This window comes from Leucopleurus acutus (genome assembly GCF_964270905.1).
Source record: "Leucopleurus acutus genome assembly, chromosome: 19".
Classification (NCBI taxonomy): domain Eukaryota; kingdom Metazoa; phylum Chordata; class Mammalia; order Artiodactyla; family Delphinidae; genus Leucopleurus; species Leucopleurus acutus.
In genome coordinates, this window is record NC_139161.1 from 672159 (window position 1) to 695180 (window position 23022).

The 23022-nt window shown below is 49.0% G+C and overlaps 1 protein-coding gene across 1 annotated transcript in view; it reads right to left on the reverse strand.

The window, feature by feature from the left end:
- The window catches only part of PRKCA (protein kinase C alpha), a 362652-nt gene that overhangs the window by 152268 nt on the left and 187362 nt on the right, over positions 1–23022 (reverse strand). The gene's annotated exons all lie outside the window — the stretch shown is intronic.

Sequence of the window (23022 nt, forward strand, 5' to 3'; positions counted from 1 at the left end):
TCCTCTGTCATTTCATTTTCTAGAACCTTTACTGTTTTACAATTACAATTAGATCTACCATCTACCTGGAAGTGGGTTTTCTGGGGGGTGGGACCTGGCGGGGGGGGGGGAACCGAGGGTGAGATGTTTTTTAATAGGGATATCCTATTGGCCCAGCCTCATTTATCAAAGAGACCATCTCTTTCCCCCCGCTCAGCAGTTGAAGACATAGTTTTAACATGAAAATGTTGACCTTAAACATACACAGAAAAAACTCCCAAAGACCCCGAGTTTTCACCTAAACATCCCTGCCCAATCCTGTAGGAATACAGAAGCAGAGGCCCAAAGATGAAAGGAAGCCTTTGTTCCAATTCTGCCACTTCATACAAAGTTATTCTTTTTCCTGACTGGTAAGCTTTAGATAACAGAACACAAGGAAATGATTTTTAAATCATCTCAGAATGAAGAGATTCTAATGTTGTTTTGTACCACAAGGAATTCCTTACGTATCTCAAAGCCTATTTCTTAAATTTCATTTGAAAAACATCCCTACTTCATCAACTCCCCAAAAGCTATTCCGAAGAGCTGTCCTGGGCAACAGCAGTTGGCTGACTGAGTTAAAGATAACCAGACTACTGCAGTGCAAGCCTTCCTGGTCTCTGATAGCCTCACGTAAATGGCACTTCTGAGTGAGAGCCAGATTCCCATTCCGTAAACCGTGGGTTCCTCTCTCACCTGCAGCACCCAATGGCATCACCTAGAATAAGCTCGAGAGCCCAGTGGGGAAAACGCTAACCGCTACAGAAAAAGGGGACTCTGGTTTTCTATTTCTTAATGCAGTTCAATATGTTAATCTTTTCCTTTGCATTTAGTGCTTTTTATATTCTATCAATCACTTTTTCCAAGAAACACATAAACAACAGTCCTCTGTGACGTCACCACTTGTCACCTTCCCTGTCCACCTGCTCTCACTAAGACTCTGCTGACATCACAGTCAAGGCATGAACTCAAGTTTCTGGACTTCTTCCCATCTGATTGTCGTTGCTAAGATGTGAAGAGTTTCAAATATTTCTGAGATGAACATCACATTGAAGTTTCCCAACACACGGCATATACCTTGGATCAATTTGTCAAGTGTCTAATTCCGAGATAACCTGGAATTCCGACCTTTATGTGCTGTTGTGGAGGAACCACCTTTCATGTCCGTGAAACCTTGAGGTAACAGAGGGCAGGGCAGCGAGAGGAAGCAGTGAAGTCCTGGTTTGGGAAAGGGCAGGAATGATGGATGGTCGAAACCAAAAACCTTTCAACCGCCAGGTCCATTTCCCTTCCCACGCAGAATTCCGGCAGCGGCATCGAGAGCTGGTTTCAGGCTCGGCCTCGGGGACAGACCTGCAGGTGGCCTGGCAGGATCTTTGACCCCTTAGGAACCAACACCCTGCTTCCTTCACATCCACAATCTGGTAGCCACTCACCAGCAGGGGTCAGGCTCACTCACCATCACAGCCAGGCGGCCTCTCGGGCCACAGTCACACTCTTGACCTTTCTGGAAGTTGCCTGTGATGCTGTACCATGTCTGGCCCACCTTGTCTTTTCATTCGGTCACCTCAGCACCCTTTTCCTATTTGCTCAATATTGAACTTTGATACTCAGAGAAATTAGTTGCTTACACTCATCCCAAATTTTTCATACTGAACTGAACGAATGACAAGTTCAGTGTTGCATACGCGGCCTCCTTTCCCCTTGACATTTACCAGTGACAGCAGAAAGGCTTGCCTTTTCCACGTTGCACACACCAAGTACAGGATGGACCCCCCCACTCACAATGGAATACGTTTAAACACTATATAATGTGATGATTATGTTTTTTAATGTTTCCATTTAGGCTTCAGTTATCTATGTGGGAACGTCCTTTCTAAATTACAAAACATCTTCTCATTAAGCATCTTCCCCCAAACGTACCCCTCCAAGTCCCCGGGAGGCTGGTGAGGCGCACAGCTGATACTCCACACACCTGGGCTTCCCGGCCTTATTGTGAGGCTGGACCACAAATACTGAGCAGCAAGGGTGCCCAGACGGTCGCCAGCAAAGAAAACCTGGGGTCAAACAAGAAGACTGAAGAGCTATTTGTACTTCAGTTTTGAGGGTGGTTCTCATTTAGGACACGTTGCTGAATTAACAAATAGTTTTAGTCAAAAAAATGGCCATAGTTCCTGTTGGTAAGATAGATTAGCTTTTCCTCTAAACAGTTTACCCCCTTAACCTAAGGCCCATCAAATATAACATGCAGGGGGAAAAAAGTTCTTGTTACCCAAGTGGGAAAGGCTGTCCCTAAAAACCAGCTCTTCTTGCCTTCACGATGCTTTTCCTCCCAACAAGTGGTCTATTTTACTCAAATGATAAAGTTTCATCTGAAAGTATGTTCTCTGCTTCCTTCTCCCTAAAATACCAAACATTCCTAGGGGCTTCCCTGGTGGTCCAGTGGTTAAACCCTGCGCTTTCACTGCAGGGCACACAGCTGCTTCAATCCCTGGTCAGGGAACTGAGACCCCACATGCCGTGTAGTGCAGCCAAACAAAAAAACCAAAAACAACAACAACAAAAGGTCCTGAAACAAACAGTGTCCACACCCCCCTCCGCACCTACCGAACCTCAACAGAGAACGGAGCAAGGGCACCTTGACGTGAGCCACAGGCCCCGTCTGCCCCTTTGCTGGGCCTGGGCTGGTCATTCTGTGTAGGAAGGACTCCAAGGACCATGCATAGATCTAAGAGGAGCCACAGAGCAGAGGTGGTCAGGGCATCTCAGCCCAAGGGCAGGGACGATGAGCCAGGCAGAGGCGGGATGGAAGCACTTCACCCCCCGGCTGCCCCTCCTCTGCCTCTCCCGCTGCAGTAGCTCATCTCAGATTGAAATCTGACCATAGCGCTTCCCGGACATCGTCAGGGTGACATCACTGACAGCCGGTGGGCCCGCGACCATTCCTGGGGCTCCCTTACCAGCCCCTGCATCTTATCACTCCCTCTAGTATGACCGCATAACCTCTTTGACCATAAACCACCTGGGACCAGGACTGTGACGGCCAAATCTAATCCCCAGAGTCCATGGTCTCCCAAAACGCCTTCAAATGCACGCAGCTAGTGGGCAAATCGGTGGGTTACAGTCAAGGCCTCAGTCGGAAACAGTAGACAGTTTCCAGAAGTTTCTAGGTACTGCTATCTTGTCTCTCGAGGTACTGGGAAGACCACTGAGAGAAATACCACCTCCGGGGCAGAGGAAGGGACCTCCTGGTACAAAAGCGAGGCTGCAGATCATGGCACCACGACTCACTCGCAGCTCCAGCTTCCCGCTCGAGCAACCACAATGGCCTTCCCTTTGTACAGAGAGTCCCGCGTTATAATTGTGCGAGCATGCTTTAAGGCTTTCAGCGGGAGCTTGGGATTAAAACTCAGGAAGAGGCCAGGTGGGCGCCTCAGAAAACGAGCCTCCCCAGGGACTGCTGGCTGAGAAAGAGAAAGGTCAAGAAATGTAAACGGAGAAGACGGTGCGCGTGGAACCTCAGAGCAAGCCTCCCGCCGCCGCCCCCCACCCCAGTGCCCTCAAGGCTGCAAAGCTGCCCGCAAGCTGGGCTAGGGGTGCGGGCTGGGACCTCACTGCTGCCGAGCTCGCCCCGGGACCGAAGCTGAGGAAGGACGACTTACTGAGTTCCCACTACCAGAGGGGAACGACTTACTCCCATTTTACAGGCAGGAAGCTGAAGCTGAAAGGGAAAGAAACAGCTCTGACAGTGCTTGGCACACGAGCAGGGGCCCAATAAACACCAGCTGAATGACTTTCTGAAAGGGGCCTGGGAGACCGAGGCCAAGCATTATTTTTCTAGCAGACCTGCTCAACAGAAACGTAACGACAAACCTAACGTGAGCCACAAAGATAATTTAGATTTTTCTAGTAGCCACACTTCAAAAAGAAAAAGCAACTGGTACAATGCTAATGTACTTTAATCTAGTATATCTAAAATACTGTCATTTCCATGCAGAATCAGCGTTAACCTATTAACGATGCTTCACATTCTTGTTTACGCTGCGTCTTTGGAATCTGACGGTAGTTTTCACAGACAGCACACACATCTCAGCGCGGACCAGCCACACCCCAAGTGCCCCCAGGCCCACGGTCCGCGGCTCCCCTGGAGTCTGGATTACGCAGACCCTAAGACAATAGGCCAAAAAGAACATTTTTCATGGCCCTTCTCGCCTCAGGACTTCGAGGGTAAAATCTGTAGGAAGCCGAAAATTTTTAAAAGCCTACAGGACTTGGAAGCAACCGAAATGTCCTTCAGCAGGTGAACGGATCATCTGTGGCCCATCCAGACAATGGATTATTCTTCAGGGATAAAAAGAAATGAGCATCAAGCCATGAAGACACAAGAAGGAACCTTAAAGGCATGTCACTGAGTGAAAGAAGCCAACCTGAACAGGCTCCCGACCATGATTCCAACTCCGTGACTTTCCAGGCAACGCAACGTGATAGAAACAATAAAAAGATCAGCGGCTTCCAGGGGTTACGGGGAGGGAGAGGTGAACAGGAGTACAGAGGAGTTTCACGGCAGTGAAGATACTCAATGATGGATACATGTTACTGTACATCTGTCACAACGCACAGAACGATACAACACACAGTATGAACCCCTAATGCAAACTACGAACTTTAGTTCATAACAATGTATCAATATTGGTTCAATTATAACAGATGTACTGTACTATGCAAAGTGTTAAGAATGGAGAAAACTGTGTGAGGGGGGTGGTAATATGGAAACTACTTCCCACTCAATTTTTCTATAAACCCGAAAACGCTGCTCCTAAAATAGACAACTTTTTAGAAAGCGTACAGTATGGGCACTTCCCTGGTGGCTCAGTGGCTAACAATCCGCCTGCCAATGCAGGGGACATGGGTTTGAGCCCTGGTCCCGGAAGATCCCACATGCCGCGGAGCAACTAAGTCCGTGCACCACCACTACTGAGCCTGCGCTCTAGAGCCCGCGAGCCACAACTACTGGGCCCACGCGCCACAACTACTGAAGGCTGCGTGCCTAGAGCCCGCGCTCCGCAACGAGAAGCCACCGCAATGAGAAGCCCGCGCACCGCAACAAAGAGTAGCCCCCGCTTGCCGCAACTAGAGAAAGCCGGCGCGCAGCAAGGAAGACCCAACGCAGCCAAAAATAAATAAAAATTTTTTAAAAATAGCATACAGTATGAAATACTTACTATAGTTGTTGGTGCTTTCACCAGAAATCATGGGGGAGAAATCATCACTCCATTCTGAACTAAAGAAAATCATTCTGTACAAAAATTTCCCATGCTGATTCATGGGCACTCATTCTACCCACAGAAACCATATACACAAGAGGGACACACAGCAGTCACCCACACTGATCCCAGGAGGCCGAATCCTGGTTAATTCCTGCCTCTGATGCTTGTTACCAGCCAAGTGCCCTGGACAGCTATTCTCTCTGTCCTCATTTCGGTCATCTCTAAAATGGGAATAATAATAAACCTTCTGAGGTTGTTCTATTTAAAGCATTCCTCACAGGACTGGACATACAGTAAGTTTTATAAAAATATTTTCACATACACTGGAATACCTGAGAACACCAGCTAGTGGACACAAAAGGGCCCCAGAAAAACACCAGGTGCCTCGCTGGTGAGGGATGCCACGGGCCAGTCGCGGCTTTCCTTCTGTTTGTCTCCCTCACGTTCTGGGTTCCTTCAAGGTCTCCCTCTCAGGCTGCCCTAACGTATCTCAGTAACGGCTACTTCCCTTCCACAGCTCTGAGCAAGAAAGAAGCACTGCGGCTGCCAGGCTGGCACAAGCACTGCAGAGCTCGCCCGCACCTCCCGGGCACAGCCCTCCTGAGCCACGACACAGAAGGCCTGCCCATGCACTGCACAGCTCGCCCGCACCTCCCGGGCACAGCCCTCCTGAGCCACGGCACAGGAGGCCTGCCCATGCACTGCAGAGCTCGCCCGCACCTCCCGGGCACAGCCCTCCTGAGCCACGGCACAGAAGGCCTGCCCATGCACCTATGTTTTTCACCGTTGCTCTCCTTGCAATTTTTTTTGTTGTGGTAAAACATATAACAAACTTTACCATTTCTAAGTGTTCAGTTCAGTGGCCTTAAGGGCACTGACAATGTTGTGCGACCGTCACCACCATCCACTTCCAGAACTTTGTCATCTTCCCAACTGAAACTCTGCTATCAACCTCACACTCACCCCTCATAATCCCCAGCCCCCGGCAATCACCGTTCCACTTTGTGTCTATGAATGTGACTCCTCCAAGGACCTCCAGTAAGTGGAATCATACAGTACTTGTCCTTTTATGACTGGCTTTTCACTTAGCGTGCTGTCTTCAGCGTTTGTCCGTGTTACGGCATGTGTCACAATTTGCTTCCCTTTTTTTCCTTCTGGTCACGACGTGCGGCATGCGGGATCTGAGTTCCCCGACCAGGGATCAAACACGTGATCCCTGCAGTGGAAGCGTGGAGTCTGAACCACTGGAGCGCCAGGGAAGTCCCAGAATTTGCTTCCTTTTTAAGGCCAAATAATCCTCCATCCCAAGGATGGACCCCACTGTGTTTATCCCTCATTCGCTGATGGACACTTGGGTTGCTGCCACCGTTTGCCTGTTGTGACTCATGCTGCTATGAACACGAGCGTGCAAACACCTTTTCGAGACTCTGGCTCTCTTCTTTGGGGTATAATACCCAGAAATGGAACTGCTGGGTCATACGCCTTATTTCTGAGAGAGGAATCATCCCTGGGTGTGGTAATGACACACACTGAATGACAATAACAAGGCAAGGGTTCACTCTCTTCTGATCCCAGAACATACGTTCTCAGTGTCACGATCAGACGTCTAACCCTGCCTCAAAGGTAAAACGTGACTTTCCTCCGCCTGTTGGCTTGTGATGTTTATAACTCAAAGCAGCATCGAGCTGCACCCTCTAGCTCAGCTGACACACTGACAAGGAAGCTGGGTTTCTTCATTAAAACAGGCTAATGAATTCTGTACTCAAAAATTTAAACTCTAGCTCCGCTGGTAAACACAAGATCTTTCATTGATCTTGACTGAATTAAAAACGTGAAAACGATCGTTTCTGCACATCTACCCTGCTACACTTTATGAGATTAATCTCACCAGTCTAATTCAACAGGCTTCGAAATCATTTTAAATGATAGGTTTTGAGAAAAATCGTAGCTCTTGTTCTCCACAGGCCCACCTTCGCAGGCAGTTGTCTCATTAGCACTTCAAAACGCAGCAGGCTTTGGCTGAATAGACATTTGCTTGAGAAAACTTCCAGGGAAGCCCTGAGAAGGGTGACAGCAAGCAGAGGGGAAAGCAGAGGTGCTGTGAGGAGACAGCAGACAGTCTCCTCTGACCTCTGACCTCTGACCGACCCCGCGCCCCCCCCACCCCCACCCCCGAAGGCCGAGGCCAGGATGGGCCCTCAGACCCACCTCCTACGGCTCAGGCCTGAGGTTCTCAGCCACGCCTGCCCAGCAGAATTACCTAAGCGCTTTGAAAACTTCCAAGGCCTGGCACCAACCCAGACCAAGTGGAAGAAAAACGCCGGAAGTGGGGCTGGTCGTATTTTTAACTTCTCCAGAGAGGTTTGAGTGTACAGCCTGAATTTTAGAAACAGAGCATGGGAGGAGATTCAGACTTCATCTAGATGGCGTTACGTAGCCTACAGACTGCTCTTCTGTACATTATCTCAGCGGATTCTCAACAGTCCCATGCGGCTACACGGACTCGTGCCATTATGCCTATTTTACAGATGGGGAAACAGGTTCGGAGAGGTCAGAAGATGTGCTCAGGGTCCCACAGGGGGCTCGGGGCTGCCGAGTCCCAGCCCAGGGCTCTCCTTCTCCCCACTACATCGCGCTGCTTCACAGCTTGGGAAAACTTCCCGAAAGAACCACACCCCCCCTCTAAAAACACAGACAACCTTTTATATCTTCCTGAGCCTGACTAGCAATACTCATGGAATGTTCCTAAGTTTTCACAGGAATGGCATCAATCTCCGTCTATTTTACATTTTAAACTGCCTTCTCGTTTGCTCATTTTCTTGATTTCCTTTGGGCCCAGCCAAAGCCCTCCTGACCATTTCTTTATACCCTGGATTTAATCATTACACACCTTTGCTGGGCATTCAAAATGCCACTGCCTCCTGCAAATCTTTGGAGGAAGAATCAGCCTCTGCCCCGCACACCCCCCTTCTCAGCTCTACAGCTTGTGAATTACTGACGCGCCGTGTGTGGGGGAGAGCACATCGTCCTCTTCGCAGAGTAGCCGACACCCTAAATTGAACCTTCACCTCCAAACCTGACATCCCCACCACAATCCTTCAGAGCCCCCATCTCGACGTTCCAAGGCTCTGTGGGCCATCTTACAGCTCAGGGCTTATTAAGAGAAAAGGGGGGGCTCCCCTGGTGGCGCAGTGGTTGAGAGTCCGCCTGCCGAGGCAGGGGACACGGGTTCGCGCCCCCATCCGGGAAGATCCCACGTGCCGCGGAGCGGCTGGGCGCGTGAGCCATGGCCGCTGAGCCTGTGCTCCGCAACGGGAGAGGCCACAGCAGTGAGAGGCCCGCGTACCACAAAAAAATAAATAAATAAAATAAAATAAAAGGGGGAAAGTGACACTTAAAAACGCCATCAACAGTGAATTCCAATATCTATCTGCCCCAGGGGCCAGGACTCATTAGATCTGAAGCTATTCAGCTTCTCACAGAGAGACAGGGAGCCCAAATACTGCAATCCACACACACAGGAAATGATCCTGGTAACACCAAGATTCCACTTTTAAGCTGTTTACTTGAAACAGTCCTGGGGTTCTGACTAGCTTAATCCTTAAATAAATTAATTGTGAAAGGATTTTTAAAACTTAGACGTGAGAAATGTGAAATCGACAGCTAGTGGGAAGCAGCTGCATAGCACAGGGAGATCAGCTCGGTGCTTTGTGACCACCTAGAGGGGTGGGATAGGGAGGGTGGGTGGGGAGAGATATGGGGATGTATGTATATGTGTAGCTGATTCACTTTGCTATAAAGCAGAAACTAACACAGCATTGTAAAGCAATTAGACTCCAATAAAGATGTCAAAAAAAACATAGAGGTGAGAAGGATTTAACGAAGATTTCCAAAAGCATCACTCAAAATTCTCAGTAAAAGAAGGAAACGCTGCTTCTGACGGATAGCTTCTCTGCAGCTCTGCCCCCAGGTGGCCGCGTGTCTTTGGATGAATAACCCGCAACCTCTCTGAGCCCCGGTTTCCTCCACTCGATAAGGCAAGGCCGCTGAGCCTCGGTCCCCTGCCCCCGAACCGTCTGACTCACAGGCTCCTTTGCCCAAGCCTTCCGATGCAAGAGCTGTAATGGGGCCAGATGTGAGGGTCCCTCAGCTGGATCCCCGGAGCCCAGAGGGACACCACGTGCTTGTTCAGCTGTCGAGTTAAGCGGGGAGAGAGCCCCTCCAGCCCTGAGTCCGTCCCGGTGCTCACAGTTCCCTAGCGCTGCTCTCGCCCTGTCTGCGCTGGACCCATCCACCTGCCTCTAGTAAGACGCTTCAAACACTAGCTGAAAACTCCAGCCATCCTGGGGCACCCCCATCACGACCCACAAGGTACCATCTGGCAGCTCTGCAACTCCTGCCACCTTTGCTGCCACCACCCGGGTGGGGCCCTTATCGGCCTCCCGGAGCCACTGCAGTCGCGCCGCTGCTCTTCTCTCTCCCCTTCCCCCGTCTCCCTCTCTCTCTTTTTCCAGGCAGTAGTCAGGGCCATCTTTCTGATCATCTCACTCCCGGCCTAGAGCTCTGCAGCTGCTTCCCTCTGCAGCTTGGCGAGAACCGAGTCCCCGACCACAGCCGAGGAGGCCGCCACTTTCTGCCTCTGCCCCCTCCCTCCCCAACCCCTGCTTGGCCTGCACCTCGCCCCTCTCTGCCCGCAATGCTCCAGGCCCAGGCCGGGCTCCTCTCTCCCTGGAGTGCTCTCCGCTGCCCTGCCCTAGAGCCAGTCTACGCCTCCCAGGAGGCTGAGCGTAAAGGCCCAACCCCAGCAAAGCCGTGCCCACCACCCAACGGAGGAAAACCCTCCTCCTGTTTCCCACCAGGGCACCATGGCTTCTGTGCCCCTGTGGCACCTGGCACGACTTTAAACAATGTATTTGTCTGCATACATGTTCGCTGTCGTCTTGTCACCTAGACCATCTGCCCCAGAAGGGGAAACGTCTGTTTATGCTCTTCAGTGTCTACCGGATGCCTGACAGGTAGTTGCTGTTAAATAAACATCTGGTGCATGAACGAGCCACCCATCAAACCAATAATCATTAGCCTGGGCTTCGACCCTCGCAGCTAGGGGGCCCTGCCGTGTCCCAGGAGAATTCCTGAATGCACAGCTGTTCCCATGTTGCTCGGGCTGTGAAGTCCTTAAATATTTCAGAGTCTGGCAGCTGTGGGCTTCATTCAGAGGGCCACATACTGACTGCAGGTGAAAAAGATAAAACACCTACAAAACGTAGGTGGGTGAACTCGCTAAGCACTGTGGAGTGAAATACGTTCGTACAATTATCTGGCGTGTTACAGGCATACATACCAGCACCCAGACTGGCACCTTAGGGCATCTGTTCTGCATATGAACTCAAACACTGTTCTCTGGCTATAACCCCCATTACAGGCTTCAGAAAATCTACCGAGGTGGGTCTCTCACCGTTCATTAGGGAAAGTTGTGGGAAAACGCTGGAAAAGAATTCTCCACATTTTGAAAGTCTGGGGAGAAAAACCATTGTGTCTGCTGAAGCACTCTGTGGGTTCTGCCACAAAGCACCTAAAAAGAGACAACTGGTCCTTCGCTAAAGCGGTTCAGAAAAGCCCCACCCCCAGAGAAAACATAAGCCATATTTCAGTACCTGTTACACGAGAGACCTGGCGCACCAACGATGATACTGAAAACATGCATTTGAAAATCCTATGCATTCCCTCCAATTTTAAGGCTTGAATACCCATTAGGCCATATACACCTTTTTTTTTTTGGCATCAGATTTTGTACCCATTCAGAGAGTAACTGTGGGACCATCAGTGAGCTAAGAGGTGTCAAGCAGGTAGAGTGCGTGAATAAAATGTACTACTAACAATTTTAGAATCGTAATTGGTACCAAGTTGTCAGTCTTTGTGCAGCCTGCTTCACAGAGAGGAGGCCCTGAATAATTCATTACATCCCCACCCGAGTCTCTTTAAAGAAAACCAAGTCAGAGACACTGTAGATAATATGCTACCCCTTAAAGGAGTCCTACCCGGCGACACATCCCCCTGCAGCAGAGGGGGAAGGAAGTCACCCAGTCTCTGAGTGTCTCTGGAGACCAGAGGTTTACAACCTTGTGAAGGACTGAGTCCAGCTTCCGGCCTGCTGGCAGGTCTGGCCTCCATGTTCCCCGCCCTGGTCCCACCTGGTCCGTCCCTAGGGGGCATCAGAACAGCCCCGCTGCCACCACACCCAAGGGCCTTCCAAATGTCTAAAGACACCTTTGAGATCTTCACACCTCTGCCTTTGCTTAAATATCCCCATTTCCGTAGCTCCGATCTTCTCTTCAATCTTCTCTTTAAATAATGTATTATGGGCTAAAATGGGATTGGATAGCTTCTGCCACCCAATGACCATGAAAAGCATTGTCTGGACTTTAAAAAGAAAAGGGGGTCCTCCTCAGACCTCGGAGCGCAGGCAGTAACTCACTGGTATATGGCTCCGGGCGCAGATGCATATTTAATAGATGTTTTCTGGTGATAAAAAGTAAACCTTGAATTTTTAAAGGGCCTTTCAGTGAAAGACCCAAATGTGTTCAAAACGGAAAGCTTCCAGGCTGTAAACAGAAACTCGATGCCCGAAGGTGTCCTCAGAGCTGCAGTTCAGCCCCAGAGCCGCCCGGCCTCGGTCTCAGAGAGGTGGCGCCCTGGACCGCTCGCGCCTGCCTCTGCACTGAACATTTTCTCCCAAGAAAAAGTGGTAGAGAAGTGAAAATTCATTTGGCAAAACAAACGGGAAGGCTCTGTATTTAACAACGGGAACAAAAAATAATTAGCAGCGTTCACTGCCAAGGTCTGACAAACGCAATACTTTGTGAATTCTTCTTGGATTCCACGCATCTCTCATCTTAAATAGCATCTGGGGGGGGGGGGGGGAATCCTTCCCTAAGGACAGCCTAAAATTACCACAGAAGCTAAGCTTGTCCACTGTGGTGTAGTTCGTAAGTGCCAGTAATCATCATCATCATCATCATCCTGAAGCTTCTAGTCCCCGCACTCGAATGAAGAGGCCTTTTATAGGACATTTGTGAAGGGTTTCTACCACATCCCGTGAGGAAGCAGCAAGCTTGCTTCTCTGCTCTAAGATGCGCAGCTGACATGGGGGAGGGTGCGTGCCTCCACGAGATTCTGGAATACGGTAGAAAAGCACGTCCTCGGTGGCCAGGGATCTGCCGGTGGCGATTTCCATAAAGGAGGCCGCGTGTGCGTTGCAGCCGAGAAGGCTGGCTGCGCAAAACGAAAGTGACGACACTGGACCCAGCTCCCTCCACCCTCCAAAAGGCAGACGGCCCTTCCTGAGCACCTGTCATGCTGTCTGCTCAGCAAAACGCAATCCCTCCCTTCAAAGAGCTGACCATCTACCAAGGAGACAACTGTGTGATCCGAAGTATTATGGGACAGAATTCACACAAAACTGCCAGTGTCCAGGAGCAACAGACAGTCCCAGCTGGCCGGTCCCTCCCTGTAGCAAGGAGAGGCCTCCCCGTGAACAAAAATCCAGCCTGCGGACCCAGGAGGGAGGAGAAGGCTGTTACCAGGGCAGCAAGTGTCACAACCAAACTACCTTCACATCCATGTACTTAACTTTTTTTGCTACTGGCAAAAAAAAGAAAAAAAAAAGTCCTTTGAAATTTAGGATGGTCTTGCCTTTGGAGAAGGGGTAGGATGCTGAAAGGTAGAGGTGGGTCTGTTGGTATCAGAAAAGGGGGCATCCAGGGGGCAGGAAGGGCATGAGTAGTCATGGAAATGGTTTCTTCCAGCCCAAAGCTTGAAACATGGGTCCCAGCACGGCTGCTGATGGAAGCCCTGAGAATCTCCCGGGCCAAGGATGCCCTGTGCAGGATTTCTTTCTTACAACCTGGGGCTCCAGGACCCCACACTCACGCTTGTTCCAAATTGCAACAAGTTCAAAGCTGCTTTTTGAGAAGAGTCTTGGCCCTGCCCTGGCGGGCGTTCTCCGAGCTCCCCTCGGAACAGGGTCAACGTCCTCTTCCTCGGCCCCATCCCGACGCTGGTGCACCTACTTACAGGCCTGGGGCCTCTCACCTTCATAACTTTCATCACCTCAGGCCACACCCCAGCCCGCGGACCCCTTTGGCTCTCCATCGGCCTGTCTAAACTCCATCCCAGGCCCCAAGCTCATCACCCCTGTGCATGAAGTAAGCCGTCCTGGGTCACCGTCCCACTCCTCAGCTTCCGAAGCACAAGGCAGCACCAGCTCTCCTGTGTGCATTCTTCGACTGGTTCTAAAGCAACGTAAGAAGGACCGTATCCTTTAGCGGTTGGTATCACCTGCAGCGCTGGCACGTACCTGGTAAACGGGAGGATTCGCCTCCAGGCTGCCTCAGCCCATGGCTGTCGGCAGGAGGATCAGCTTCTCACCAGGAGACCCCTCGAGGGCTGCCCGAGTGTCCCCACGGCAGGGCCCTTCGCCTCCCCAGAGTGAGACATCCCAGAGGAACAAGGAGGAGGCTACAGTGCCCTTCACATCTAGTCTCAGAAGCCACACACTGCCACTGCCACCATCTTCCACTTACTAGAAGCAAATCACTAAGTTCAGTTTGCACTTAAGGGGATGGGCGTTAAGCTCCACTTCTTGACGGGAGGGATAGAAAAGAATTTATGAAAATATTTCAGAATCACAGTAGGGGAGCCCAGAAGACATGCAGGGAAAAAGGGGGAACCAGGAGGTGACAAATGACTCAACCAACCTGCCTTCATATCTGCGTGGTTATTTCATTCATTTTCTCGGGACAACAATTCTTTGACCTAACCACATCTGAGGACAAAGGGGTCACGATTCAAAATCACTTATCAGGGACCTCCCAGGTGGTTCAGCGGGTAAGACTCGCTGCTCCCAACGAAGGAGGCCCGGGTTCGGTATCTGGTTGGGGAACTGGATCCCGCACGCCGCAACTAAGACCCGGTGCAGCCTAAGTAAATAAATATTTTTTTTTTTTTTTTTTTTTTGCGGTACGCAGGCCTCTCATTGTTGTGGCCTCTCCCGTTGCGGAGCACAGGCTCCGGACACGCAGGCTCAGCGGTCATGGCTCACGGGCCCAGCCGCTCCGCGGCATGTGGGATCTTCCCGGACCGGGGGCAGGGAACCCGTGTCCCCTGCATCGGCAGGCGGACTCTCAACCACTGCGCCACCAGGGAAGCCCATAAATATATATTTAAAAAAAATAAAAATACAAACTAAAATCACTCATCAGATTTTTATGGAATTTAGGTTTTTTCCTACAGCTCTCTATATTCAGACGTCCCACTGAAAAGACACACCTGGGATCAGAGACCCGAGGGGCACGTTTTATTCTGCACCGTGGTGGGCAGCTTGTGACAGGCTCCCAGTGAGGCCCCCTCCTGGTGTCCACGCCCTCTGGGGTCTCCCCTCCCCGAGGGTGGTACGGACCTAGCGACCGGCTTCTGACTAATGGAATAGGGCAACGTGTTGAGCTGTCATCTCTGTGACCGGGTTACAGAAGACTGACCGCAATCTTGCTGCCATTTCTTCCTCTTGTTGGCATTTCTCTCTCGATGCTGCACAATTTTAGGAGGCAGGCAAGAAACCCATGAGGCGGGGAACTAAGACAGTGAGAAACAACCCTGCCAACAGTCACGTTAGCCTGGAATCAGACCCTCTCTTAGCCAAGGCCTGAGACGAGGAGACCCCAGCCAAGTCCTGAGTCACAGACTTTGAGAGACCCCGAGTCCAGGCACCCACCCAGCGACATTTTGCTTGGATTCCTGGCCCATGAGACCATAAACACTCTTGCTTTAAGCCACTAAGCCCTGGGATGACTTGTTATGCAGCAAAAGATGACTAATACATTCAGCATTAATATAAATCCACAGTACTTGGCATTTAAAAAGCCTCCCAGTCCAGGCTATTCAAAAATTTAAATCCTATATATATTTCAGAACTCATCACACTTTAAAGGTCTATGCATTTCGTAACATGGAAGACACACTTCAATAAAGGAAAGAAGGACAAAAATTCTCTTCTCATGTATAAACGGGGGTTTTCATAGAACGGGCTTGCATAAAGGGAAATTCACTCTCCTGCTCCCATAGGAGAGACAGCCTCCACGGCGGCCCCCGCCCTCTGATGTCCACGTGTTCCTGGACTGTCTTCTCCGCGAGGGTGGACCGGCCCCAGAGACTTACTTCAAACGTAAAGAATGCAGCAAAAGTGATGGGATCGTTGTGGTCACTTCTGAGGTCAGGTTATAAATGGACTTTGGGTTTGGGCTTGATTGCCCTTTCCCGCTCACTCTGACGGAAGCTGTGAGCTGTGCTCTGGAAGCCGAGAGGTCCGTGTGCCACGGAACTGGGTTGGGGGGGGGGGGGCTCAGACAACAGCTTGCAGGGGACCGAACCCTAGTAACGGCCAGCCTGGAAGTGGACCCCCCAGGCCAGCCTCGCCGTGACCGCAGCCTGCATCCAATACTCAGCTCAGCTGGGTCCGGACCCGGACCCAAAGAAACTGTGAGACAGTAAACATTGAGTGTTTTAAGCCGCTTATGTTTTGGGGCAATGTGCTATACCCCAACATGTAATTAATATAACTGCCCGCATAACTCATAATTTACATGTATTAAACTAGAAGGTGCCACTTAACAAGAGCTGTGCTTGGCAACAAAATATATTTTCATAAAACACACACACACACGAAAAGAAAAAACACTCTGCTCTTTGCGAGAAGGGCTGATGGTCTGTCTCTCTTTGCCTGCACCGTGGAGGTGGCTGAGGTCGGCCGGGGGCTCCCGTGAGGGCTGAGGCTTCCCACCCACCCTGCACAAATCTCTCCCTCTTCTGTTCCTAGAGCCTTCCTGAGGCCGCGAGGGAACTTTCAACTGTCAGGAGAATCGACGGTTTGTGCAGAAACTCAGCACGTGCTCCCCAAGGACCCACGACCAGGGACATCAGGCTCCGAGAGAGAATCGTGATTCAGGACCAGGTGATGGTCTCACACCATCAGTTTTAGTCCCACGGTCTCCTTCCCCCTCTTGGCTACTACTACACCCAAGAAGAAAGAAAGAAACCCAGCACAGGTCAGAAATGCGTGTCTGTTTATACACGAGACACTGAAAAATACATGGACTACGAGAGGCCAGGATAGTCCTTCGAGCTGTTCGAGCGGAGGCGCTAGTACACAGTCTGAAGAGCCTCTAAAGAGAAACACGTGGGGAATCTCAGAGGAACTTAATCGGGGACGGGGTGCGGTGCATGCGGAGAGGTGGTTTTTGCTGCCGTAAACTTCTTTCCTTCTGGACTTCAAAAGCCCCTCTCACGTTTTGTTTGTGCTCAAAATGAATTCTCTCTGTGCCATCACCATGAAGGAGCAGACCCCGTTCACCCCATTGCCAATCAAGGGAGGGGGGAGAAATGGCAACACAGTAGACAATTCAGGATTCCTTTCTTGTAATTAAGAAATAGAACTTCAGAATGGAAAATCAGCCTCTCTCTCACTGGCAAGTGGTTTGCATTCTTACCACATACTTGAAATAATTCAGGTCAGAACCACCACCAGAGGAGCCCATACAAGTGCTGCACACCAATTGTATGGAATCTGTTGTCTCTGCCCTTTCTGGCGCTGATTAAAGGTGGATGAACAGGGACTTTCCTGGCGGCCCAGTGGTTAAGACTTCGCCTTCCAACGCAGGGGGTGAGGGTTTGGTCCCTGGTCAGGGAGCTAAGATCCCACATGCCTCACGGCCAAAAAAAAAAACCAAATCCTAAAACAGAAGCAGTGTTGTAACAAGTTCAATAAAGACTTTAAAAATGGTCTACGTCAAAAGAAAAAAAAATCTTAAAAAAAAAAAAAGTGGATGAACACAGTCAAATAACACTGTTGCTTGTGGCCTCCTGTGGTCTCCAGAGGGATCACTCTCTCCTGTCCAAGAACTCAGTCTCTTGAGAGGGGTCTGGACCTCGAGTGAGTCTTACTCCGAAGCGGAAGGGAATGGTCTGCAGCACCGCCTGAGACCCTGGCTGGTCCCCACCCACCTGTTAGCATCGGCCACCAAAGTAGATGAGCATCCCTTCCAGACAAAGGGGTCTCCAGCCAGAGGAATGGGTGCAGATCCCAGCTCTACCTGGGCTCAACTTTCTGACTTACAGCAGTTGATCCAGCTCTGTAAGCCTCGGTCTCCACCTCTGTAAAGTGAGGCAATAATGGCGCCTGCACGAATTTCCTACCACTGTTGTAACCAACTACCCCAAACCTGGTCGCTTTCAACAGCAGAAATGGACTCCCTTACAGTTCCGAAGACCAGAAGCCCGAAAGGAGCATCACCGGGCCGAAACCAAGGTGCCAGCAGGGCTGTGCCCCCTCTGGAGGCTCCGCAGAGGATCCCCCCCTGCCTCTGCTTGCTCGGGCCACTGTGACAGCTAGAATTGCTTTGGCTTCTCTAATTAGGAAAATAAAGCCCTTTGAACATCCGATGATTCAAGGACGACTTGGGGTTTGTGCAGAGGCCTAAGAGAAAAAGAGCAAAGCCACACGTTTCACAAAGTTCCAAGTGGCCACGATACGTCATTAACGTCTCTGAATGTTCCCAGTCACGATCGTCTTACAGATGTCCACAGCATCGTAAGTGCTTTGGTGCATGGGGATAAAGTTCCCTAAGATGGTTTTTCTGCTTGCCAAAAAAAGCACCTGCCAAGGCAAATATGCCAATCAAACCCGTGGTAGTAACGGCTCATTATTTCCGACAACGAGGTGGAAAATCACCATATTTTTTTAGGCGCCTGGAAGATATATATCCACGTGTTCTGTCACTGTTTGAAACGATGAAAATGACTCGACTCTCAAGTGACTTTCTATGAAGGAACAGTGAACAGACAAAGAGCTCAGCCCAGGCGGACAGAATTAATCGCAGCACCTACGATGGGAACATGTGGTCTGTTAACAAGTCTGAGCAGCAAGGATGGGTGCAGCCAGCACTCAACGGTTCCTTCACAGTTTTACTCGGTGTATACCGACTGATCGGTGATCATAAGTCTGGCGCTGTCCGAGATGTTCAGAGATGGCTGTGACTCCTGGGTCCACGCCCTCCTGTCTGTCGTGAGGGGGCACCGTAGACTGTACAGTGAAAAGAGGCAGGAGCTGGGAGTGGGGTGTGTGTCCCCCAGCAGGTACACGAGGCACAGCTGGCACCACTGGATGACACACAAGAGGACGGGTTTGTGTAGGTTTTGAAAGGGAAATAACGGCTTGACAGGTAGATGAGGTGGACAGGAGGGCGTTGCTCATGGCTTGGCATGAGCCGAAGTACAGATGCGACACATCCTGGCTTATTCGGAGGCGCAGAAGTCGTACCTACGTGAGAAATGAAGGTAGAGAGGCAGGCGGAGGCAAGAGTGCAGAGGACCTTGAATGCCACGGTCAATAATGCAAGTTGAGACTCCTGACGACACAGGGCAGGAAATTAGGGGCTTACCTTAGTCAGCAGAGAAGGGACAGATATGGGAGATGTTATAGGGGGCAAAGGCACAGCACCTGACAGAAATGAGGGGAAACGGAAGTAAACTATTGTAAGGGACCTACTCCATATGTGATGTGATATTACATTATTGGACGGCAGACTGTGATTATATCATAAATCCCAGAGCTATCACTAACAAACCAACCCCAACGAGGTGCAGCTGAAGTTGTGGGTTGAACTGTGTCCCCCAGGACCATGTCTGCAACCCCAAGTACCTGTGAATGTGACCTTGAAGATGGAATCAAGTTAAGATGAGGTCACACTGAGTTAGCATGAGCCCTGAGTCCAAGGACGGGTGTCCTTCCACGGAGAGGGAGATTTGGAGACAGGCCCACAGAGGAAGGACGGCCGTGTGAAGACAGGCAGGAACTGGAGCAACGCAGCTAGGAGCCAAGAACACCGAGGACCCTCAGCAACTAACAGAAGCTGGAAGAGGCGAGGACGGGCCCTGAAGCCTTCAGAGGGAGCACGACCCTGCCGGCACCTGAGTCTGGGGCTTTTAGGTCTCAGAACTACGAGAGAATGAATTTGCTTTAAGACACCCAGTTTGTGGTAATTAGTTTTGGCAGCCCTAGGAAACTAATAGAGCTAATAAGCCAATGATGAAGATAAACTAGATTAAAATACTCAATTATCCCCCCCCAAAAAATATAGGAAGGAAGGAAAACAAACTGAATGCACTACCATAGAAAGATAGTAGTGATCATGAAATGTGAATACAATCCCGTGTAAATTAATGATAATCCCATTACATGTAAATGGTGCAAAGACTCCAATTAAAAGGCAACGATTGTCACACTGGGTAAAAAGGTAAGACCAAGCTGCATGTTGTCTACACGAAACCCACTTTAAAGACACTGAAGTGTTAAAAGTAAAAGGGCGGAAAACAATAAACCACGTTAATATTCGTCAAAAGACAGCTAGAACGGCTATATTAACGTCAGAATAGATTTCAGAGCAAAATTAACACATCTGAATAAGGTATTATTACACAAAATCCACTTTACTTTTTTTTTTTGGTAAAGGTAAATGCAGTATATTATTGTATTTTCTGATGACACTACACATTACTCATTTCATGCTTTCCACCAGCATTTGTTGACTTTTAGGATTTTTCAGGACACGTTCCATACTGAATGTGATTCCTAGAATGATCAGATTCTAAAATGTTCTCCTCTTCTGTTTGTCATTAAAAAGTTGTGCTTCAGGGCTTCCCTGGTGGCGCAGTGGTTGAGAGTCCGCCTGCCGATGCAGGGGACGCGGGTTCGTGCCCCGGTCCGGGAAGAAAAAAAAAAAAAAAAAGTTGTGCTTCACTGTCTTCCTTGAACAAAAAGTCAACTGCCACTGACAGAACCTGAGATGGTTAAACCATTTTTCTCGTTAATTTTCTTTATTTTAGCTCTGGCAGTCTAACTAGAGATGCAAAACACCAGTAGCGTGTACTAAGAAACGCACGGCGTGATGTAGGAGTTTAAAAAATAACACTCTTAATATAAGGAAATAATTTTTTTTCTTAAACTTAAAGACATATAGTGTGAAGATAAACTCCCTAACTCTTGGAGCAATGACAAGTAGAAGTAACACCTTTGAAAGCTCAAAGAGGAAAATCTTCTGATGTTTGCTTAAGCCTAAACAAGTGTCTGGCAATCCATAAATATTTGTTGATTGACTCAAATCATGTAATCCTGGGCAAGCGAATTACCATTTCCTTATCTGTAAAATGGAGAAAATAGTAATCCACCTAGGGCAGTTGTGAGAATTTACTTTTTAAAAATTATATTGGAATTTATCTTTGAATAAAGACCCAAAATACTATGACAAGGCTTCATGTAACTCTTGTTGTAAGAGCATGTCCACATTTCCTAGATAATTATATGTTCTCTTTTTATGTACCGAGTCTTGTTTTTAGTTTTTTTTTTAAAGCCAGTGTGTGTACAAATATTTCTAAAATGTACTGTCCAGTACTCTGCTTTCTTAAACAGAATAAATCAATATAATTGAACATCTTCCCAACGATGAGCCTAAATCAGTGTTTATACTACTCTGGTCCACTTCACGGGGTTCCCAAGCTCTATGGGGCTTCTGTTCCTACACTAAGTGGCCTCGACCACTTCTTCTGTATAATTACTGGACCTGCTGAAATTTAGTCCTGCTCTCAATGAGTCTACTATCCCCCTGTCCTCCCATTTTCTGCTTTTGACATCGGACACAGGAAGCCAGAGAACAGGCTTGTTTTGGGAAACGGACTTCGGGTGTGGCCATTTCTGCAGTGTCGGGTCCGGCTCCCAAGACTGCAAAGGGTCTCATCTTGCCCCAGACCTACTTCTACTTTGCACTCTGTTGCTTCCTATTAACCAGCAGACAAGCTGGAACTCATAGACCTCCTTCAGTCAGTTTCAAAAAAAAAAAAAAAAGAGTAGCTGATATCATCAAAAGCCTTACCTCAGAGTCACTTATATGTTTTACTGTCTTACAGTTTCTCATTATATAAATAAGAAATGGAGTAGGGCTTTGGTGAGAAGAGAAAGAGACGCATGGTATTTAAAGACTGCCAAGCAGACAAGAAATGCCGGCATTCTTCTGAAGATTCCATTAGTAAGGAAATGCCCCCCAAATTATATCTGACGTAAACATCTTCAGCTTCATTCACTTCAAAGACATCTGCCGTCACAGAAAGGAAACAAGCAGGTGACCGCTGATGAGGCCGTTTGTAACAGTTCAGGTGCTAACGCAAGCACAGTATTAAATATTTTACTGACTATACACGAGAGTAAGAATTACGGAAGTGTGTAGCTTTGGAAATTGTATGAAAATAACAGCCTAACTCAACTTTAATTGGATTCCTGGACATGAAACAGTAATTGACTCTTTAGCTGTGATTCCAAGGTATTTTATAATGATCACTTTTTCCAAGTACAGTATTTTATATGAAAAGGCCTCAGTGGCTCATCAAATTCTACCTTTAAAATGCTACCCCCATCCTGAGAAGAGTACATGGACACACTGGAATAAAATGGCCTGGCAGATATAATGTGATTCTAATTTGGTAAAACAAAAATACGCATTAATCTGTACTCTGTCATTTAATAGCACGATGATAATTTTTTCAAGGGAAACCAACACAACACGTGACACACAATGGCAGGTGATGGTCAGGTCTCTCCAATCTGCTCCCACTTATTTCTCCAGGCTTCATGTCCTACCATAGGCCTCTTCCGGGGAATCCTGCCCGGCTCTTAGTTTCTGAAGAGCCTCCGAACTTCCTAATGCTGTGCTCTGCCCGCTGGGCACCCAAGTCTGATTGCAGCATCTTCCCAAGAAGCCTCCTTTGGGCATAGATGATCCCTCCCCGCTCTCCTCTCCACGTGCTCGGTGCTTCTCATCCGGGACGTCCACGCTCCAGCTTTATTTACCAGCCTGCCCACGGTTTACCGGAGTCTAAGGACTCCGGTAAACCAGTAAACCGTGGATGCCCGTTTCTCATCCACACCCAAGGACCACCACGAGACGCCCAGAGAAACTGGCACAAAACTCCCGCACACAATGATGCTGAGAAACGTGACCTCAGGAAGTTAACTGCAAACTGTATTATGGAAACTGTAGGCAGGACGAAAAGAGAAACAAAAGCTCCTATTTTTAATGCTGACACAGAACAGTCTCATAACCTCGCTAATAATTGGAAGGTTAGGAAAAAATGTTAGGCTTCGTCCACTCTGTATAAGATCTTTAAACATTAACTAGTAAGTTTTCAAAGCATGAAATGACTTTTTCCCCCTGTGGTTTTATACAGGCCCAGAACAACTGCAGTCAGCGTCTAAGGCCTCTGTCGATGCCTGATACTCAGCTCCCACTACGAGCCTCACACAGAACAAATGTGGTCGAACTATCTGTAAAAATCTGCTGTGGGATCCGAAAATGTTTCAGGGGCTCATACAAGCTTAGGACTTTGACATTTGATTGTTAACTGGGAAGCATACACAGATGGAAAACCTTAACAGACCCCCAAGAATTATAAGCCACGTAATTATACATTTCGACAGGGCACATGTTTTTCTGTAACCTCCCAAACAGTAAACGTGGTATAAAGAGGTGATACTGCTACTTAACTTTCAGCATCAGTGGTCCCCTCCTTGTGCGGCTCTTGTGTGTAGCAGGCACTCGGAGTCCCCTGCATGGCCGAGGGACCCCAAGCAGGGGCTGGA